Source organism: Trichechus manatus, unplaced genomic scaffold (genome assembly GCF_000243295.1).
Source record: "Trichechus manatus latirostris isolate Lorelei unplaced genomic scaffold, TriManLat1.0 scaffold00020, whole genome shotgun sequence".
Classification (NCBI taxonomy): domain Eukaryota; kingdom Metazoa; phylum Chordata; class Mammalia; order Sirenia; family Trichechidae; genus Trichechus; species Trichechus manatus.
Window position 1 is genome coordinate 10734085 of NW_004443956.1, and position 6696 is coordinate 10740780.

The 6696-nt window shown below is 36.2% G+C and overlaps 1 non-coding gene across 1 annotated transcript; it reads right to left on the reverse strand.

The window, feature by feature from the left end:
• Positions 1 to 302: 302 nt before the first annotated feature.
• On the reverse strand, positions 303 to 373 carry TRNAG-UCC (transfer RNA glycine (anticodon UCC)). Its single transcript has one exon. It is a non-coding gene; the product is annotated as a tRNA-Gly (tRNA).
• Positions 374 to 6696: the final 6323 nt, after the last annotated feature.

Genomic DNA, 6696 nt, shown 5'->3' on the forward strand with positions numbered 1-6696 from the left:
TGCAGTCTAGTGGAGGAGCCAGACTTGAAATCAAATATTGCAGAAACTGTTGTAGTTGTTGTTGTCATAACCCGCCCTTGCGTCAGTCCCTGACTCATGGTGACCCCGTGCACAACAAAATGAAATGCTGCTCAGTCCTGCAGATTGGACTGTTGTGATCCAAAGAGTATTCATTTGCTGAGTTTCAGAAGTAGATCGCCAGCCCTTTGTTCCTAGTCTGTCTTAGACTGGAAGCTCTGTTGAAACATGTTCGGCATCATAGCAACACACAAGCCTCCACTGGCAGGTGACTGCACGTGAGGTGCACTGGCTGGGAATTGAACCCAGGTCTCCTGCACGGAAGGCAAGAATTCTACCACTGAACCACCAATGAAGTTAGAGTATAATTATTAACAAAGCATCAGTAAAAAGTGCTCTGATATAAAGTAGCATGAATCTATGAGAACATATTGCAAAGAAACTTGACCTGCCCTGGCGTAGAAGGAAAGACCTGCCTAAGGAAGCTACTTTTGAGCTAAGAACTCATGAATAAACATACTTCAACTAAGGAAGTGGCCAAGGGGAAATAGCATGTGCAAGGATGCTGTGGTGGGTTATATGGCACATTCTCGTAAATAGAGAAGTCTAATGTTGCTGGAGTGCAGACAGCCAGAGAAAGTTTTGGAGAGTGTATCAGATAGTGATTGCCAACATTGCTGCATAACAAATCATCTCCAAACTCAGTGGCTTAAAACAATAAGCACTTGTTTTGTTTATGACTGTGTGAGTCAGTGATTTAGGGTGGGCTCAAATAGGCAGCCTTGTCTTGGTTCAGCTCACCCATGTGTCTGGAAACCAGCTGGCTGATGGTTGATCTTGATTGGCTTTGGCTGGGAGACCTGAGCAACTTGGCTCTGTTGCACAGGTCTCACTCTTCAGCAGCTCAGCCAGGGCATGTTCTTATACCAAGCACAGAGGAGCAAGAGCAAACCCAAAAGCATGCAAGCATGTTTTAGGCATTTGTTTGCATCACAACTGCTGACATCCCATTGACCAAAGCAAGTCACATGAACAAATTCAGACTCAAGACACTGTCAATGTGCTGTCTCTTGATAACCAAATCAAACCAGTTGCCATCGATTTGATTCTGATTCATGGCAACCCCATGTGTTGCAGAGTAGAACTGCACTTCATAGGGTTTTCATGGCTGTGACCTTTCAGAGGCAGTTCACCAGATCTTTCTTTCGAGGCATTTCTGGGTGAATTCGAACCACCAGTCTTTCAGTTGGTAGCTGCACACTTAACGATTTGCACTACCTAGGAGAAGTTACTCAAAATCCTATGGCCAAAGACAGATACAGGAAGAAGAATTGGGCCATTAATCTGATCAATCCAGCACAGAGAAGAGAGCAGGCAGAACGTTTTGGATCTTGTAGTTCATGCCAGAGTTCCCAAGGCCCATCGAGTTGCCCATTTTCAAGTCTGTGGTAGAATTCCGCCTCATCTATCTCCTCAGCCCTGCCTTCGAAAATAACCCATCCCATCTGTTGCATCATTTTCCTTTCTCAATACAGGCTGCAGTTGTATTCCATATAATCTCTACCTTAAGACATCCGTAAGTGCTGAGTTCATGATTCACAGTTTCTATTGCCCTTCCCACCATGAGACTTCGCATTTCGTGTGCGTTTTGCATTCCTGGGAGAAGCTCAGTGATTTACGCTCCACGCATTACCTAAGCTGTCAACTACTCCTTTGAGATGGTTGTGTATCACAAAAGATGGCAGAGCGCTCTATAACAGAGAAGTGTAATTACCATTCATAGGTGCAGCCCAGACAGGCACCAAGAGGTTTCTGTGTGATTTTTTTTCGGCATCTGAGAACAAGTCGAAGACTAAACAGTCAGACCCCAGAGTCCTGACTTCTAGTCTAGGCTCTGCTGTAGTCACTCTATTCCCTGCTTTATAAGAAAATCTCATGTGTAGTTTCTACTTCTATCTGGAGATAAGAAAATGTACCTGTTTCATGCTGCTTTATCCAAAGGCCATCAACCTAAGGGGACCATGGAGTTATTTTCCTAACAAATGAGGAAGAGACAAGAAAAATAAAAAATATACAGTCCTTAAAGTGCACTCCAGTGGGAGAAGAACCAGTAATACAATATGTTTCATCAGTGAATAGGAGTCACAGGGCCTTTGGGATCCCACTGTCTTCTATGTCTAAATATATTGCAAGAAAAAAAATCATTACAAGAATCTGTGACTCCAATTTCAGGTATTCATGTGAAAAACAAGGAAGTTGTATGAACGTAAAGCAAGAAATGGAAAACTCACATAGGACTAAAACTTGTCTCTGAGAACATGTCATCAGCCACCAAAATCTGAGTAAGTGTACTTTTGGCAGTTTTATTTTGTTTGTGTTTTTTTTTTTTTTTTTAATGTTAAAGGTTGATTCTGCTGGAATAACCAGTAACCACTTGCCATTGAGTTGATTCCAACATATCATGACCCACGTATGTCAGAGTAGAACTGTGCTCCATAGGGTTTTCAATGACTGATTTTTTTGGAAGTAGATTTTCAGGACTTTCTTCCAAGGCACCTCTGGCTGGACTCACACCACCAATCTTTCAGTTAGCAGCTGAGCATGTTAATCATTTGCACCACCCAGAGACTCCTTTGCTAGGATAATTTTGCTTAAATCCTTTTGCAAAATAATTAGTATTGTCACAAATATTACATTTAAGTTCAACTACCTGTTAATGTAATTGGAAAACTGAGCAGCATGGATTATACCAGTTCAAACCCCAAGTATATTTTAGAATTATGCCTATGTAAGTAATTTGTACAAGCAATTTACCTGTTTGAGTAAGGAATTTGAAGGGCCATAGAGAAGAAGGGGATGTGTAATCAGGGACTATCTTCAGATTTGCTAAGAGCTTTGTCTTCTTAATTATATGGGGAGTGGGTCATTGGTCTCATGGGCAGCTGGTGAGATATCACGTAAAATGTGCTTAGTGTCAGGAATTTGATAATAAGGAGTCTGAATTCAGAAGGTCCTACAGTTGTCATTCTGTCCCAGACTCTCTCCATCCCTGGTTCCTGAAGCACATTTGCCATCCAGGAAAGGCGGTTCCTCTAATTATTTCATTCTGATTGGGAAGAAAAGGTAGGGATTTTGTATTACATTCCTATTTCTAAAATAAAATTAAGAAACTAGTTACAGAATGCTATGGTAGGATTCATTTGGCTTCAAGTCATAGAACACTCTTATAAGAGTGTATTAAACAATAAGGAATTTATTCTCTCACATAAGAATTGGAAGGCATAAGGAATTTATTCTCTCACATAACAAGAATTGGAAGGCAGAATGGTTCTGGGATTGGTTACTTCAGGGATTTAGCAGTGTCCTGATCAGCTTCTCTGATTCCCTTGGCTTTGCCCTCATGATCATAACGTGCTACCACAGCACCCAGCATCACAACTTCAGGCAACAACATCTGAAGGCAGGAAGGGCAGGTCCTTAGTTTGTGACCCTTCCTGAGAGTGAAGGAAACTTTCCTAGAACACTTCTAGCAAAATTTTCCTTTTTGTCTCATTGTCCTATTTACAACCAGTAAGTAGCAAGGGGAATAGAATTACCTTGATTCTCAGATTACTAAATTTTTAGTATCTGTTGTGTTCTCTCTTTATTCCTATTTTTTGTTTATACCTTGTCTTTTTTAAAATTAATCTTGTTAGAGGTTAATTTGTTTCTCAAATAACCAATTTTTTGTTTGTTAATCCTCTACTGTATTTTTGTCTTCCATTTTCTTCCTTTTTTGATAATGTTTATTATTTTTTCCTTCTTTTTTTTTGGTTTACTTTTTCTAAAAATTTATTTCTAGATCCTCTAATTAAGTACTTAGCTCATTTATATTTAGTCTTTTTTATTTTTAAACATATGCATTTGAGTTTACCTCTAAGTATATTTTTAATCTCCACCCCACTACTTTTGTTATATTGTCTTTTCATTGTTGTTCTGTCCTAAGTATTTTACAATTCTGTCTCTGTAATTTTCTTTTGGGCTGGGTTCATGAATTATTTAAGTTTCTAAGTATGTGGTCCTTTTAATTATCTTTTAATTCTTTATTTCCAGTTTTGTTTCATGATAGACAACATAGTCTGTATGATATTGAAACTTTGAAATTTGTTGACACTTCTTTGTGACATAGTAAATTACTATAAAGGGCACATGTGTATTTAAAAAGAATGTATTAGTGTAGAATTTATTATTATTAGATCAAACATATTCTATTTTCAAATTTCTATTCTTACTAAGTTTTTGTCTTCTTGATCTATCCATTTTGATAGAGTTGTGTTAAAAGTTCTGGTGTCAATTTGTCTTTATACAAATTTTAGGCGGTGTTATATGAGAATAAGTTAATAATTATTACATCTTTGGGAAGTTATTCCTTGTGCTATCATTGTTAGTATTCTTCTTTATCCTCAGTAATGCTTTTGGACTATGTTCTAGTTGATATTTGTCCATATTTTAAGAGTTTTCAAGAAGACCTATAATTACATATTTTTCTCTACCCTTAGTTGCCTATATTGCCAAATAATAACAGCAATACTTAGGGTGACTACATACTTACGTTTGCTTGGGATGGTCTTAGTTTACAACTTTTATCCCTGAGTAGTTATTAACAGCACACTGTCACTCTCAAAAGTGACCTGATTTGTATGATGAATTATATGGTCATCCTAATAATAAATGATTATTAATGTTTATGTGCCAGATATGTGCTCAACATTTTATATACCTAATCTCATTTCATTCTCACATCTACCCCATGAGGTATGTTACTATTATGCGATTTATTATTTCCATTATTAAATATTAAGTGCTTAACATGTGCCAGGTATGCATTAAATATTAGAGATAAAATTATGAGCTCAGTAGGTAAAGTCTTTACTCTTATGGAGCTTAGAATTGAGTAGTAATGAAGAGATTGAGATTTTAAAAAGCTGTTATTTGATCAAGATTAAACTGTTAAAAAACCAGAATTTTAGCGCTGTTAAATGGATTTCAAAGCTAAGTTTTAAATACTACCTCCTTTGTATTTTTTGTAATGATAAATATTTTGAATTGCACATTGTTGAATGATAAAAGTAACTCTATAAACATTAAAACTATCAACATGTATCAAATTTTAGTAGCAGATTAATATATCTCACACAACAGTGTGTTATGGTGAAAATATTTGATGGCAATTTTTTAATTTCTGCATGCATTGCCATTTGGCCTAATCGTCATTCTGTTAATGATTAAGACTAATTAAACAAAATGATCTCCATTAGAAAGACTGCATCTGCTCTGATGACTACCTGCCAAAGGCATGAGAGATCTTTGTATGGGGTTTTTGTCAACATTGATTTTTATTTCTTCTCTTACAACAAGTGCACCTGATTGTCTATAGCATAGAACATGCAAAGGTAGGCCTTTGTGATTCTGTCCTTTTACATAATTGCTCTTTACAATTAGATGGTAAAAGTTACAGTTTTCAGAATATCCACCAATAACTTTAAAAAATATCAATTATAAAACATTGAACAAAAAAACCACTAAAAAGAAAAGTAAAAAGGCAACCATTTAGATAGAGAAAAATTTATGTTTTAGTATTTATTAATTTTTCTAATCAGAAGAATTACGGTAACATGGAGGTGTTAATATCAGTAACACGTCTTTATGAAGAAGGTGCTTTGAGAAACTTTCTAAGGGACATCTGTCATGGGGAAGTGGAAAAGTAGATGAGAACACTAATCATTAACCCCAAAGCATTTTAAAAATGCTTTTCCAAATAGTTAACAGGGTGCAATTCACCTCAGCTAAAGCAATTTTTATAACATGTGCTATTGTTTGCACTTATTAAATGGGCATTTTTTGCTATTATTTTGTTGCATTATCCCACCAATTCACTGAAATGAATAAATGGCTAGGAATGGTTCAAGCTTAAAAGTAGTGATGGAAAAAATAAAATCATTTACTTTCTATTATTTACAACAACTTAAGACAAAATCATAAGCATAAAGAATAAATACAAAATTCCAATCTGCATTTGAAGAGACAAGAAATTTACAGGTTTGAGGAGACCGCTCAAGTGACCCAACAGAAAAATATGTCTAAAAAGTATAATGATGAACATTTTAAAGTTGGACTTTATTGGACCAATGCTTAGTGCATTATCAATTTTTTAATAATGGTGACAAAATATTTCATATATTTTATCATTTGCAAATAGTATGCTGGGAAACTAGTTGTGTTTTTTCAGAAAAAGAATGCAAAATAAAATTCCCAGCACAAAATCGATGAATTGTGTTGATAAGTGCAGAGAAGGGAAGAAAGCTGTGGAGGTGTCATTCAAGTTGCATTTCTCATGCCCAAAACATCAGAGTTAGTGACACACATACTTGGAGAGAAAGCTGAGAGAGCTTCCAGAACAATTCCTTCACCAAGTAACACTGATGGCCATTATATAATGCAAATGGCATGCGGTATGGAATATAAGGCGCTATTGTGTGAGTTGGCAGATGATTGGTATCATAAATTGGATAACCTGCTAAAGTTTCTTAGCATATGTGTGATATATCTAAGAGAGAGAAGGGCTAATGACTTTCTGTTTTGTTTACTATTGAGCATCCGTTTTACAGAAGAGGTATTTTATTTGGTTAATGGTCACCG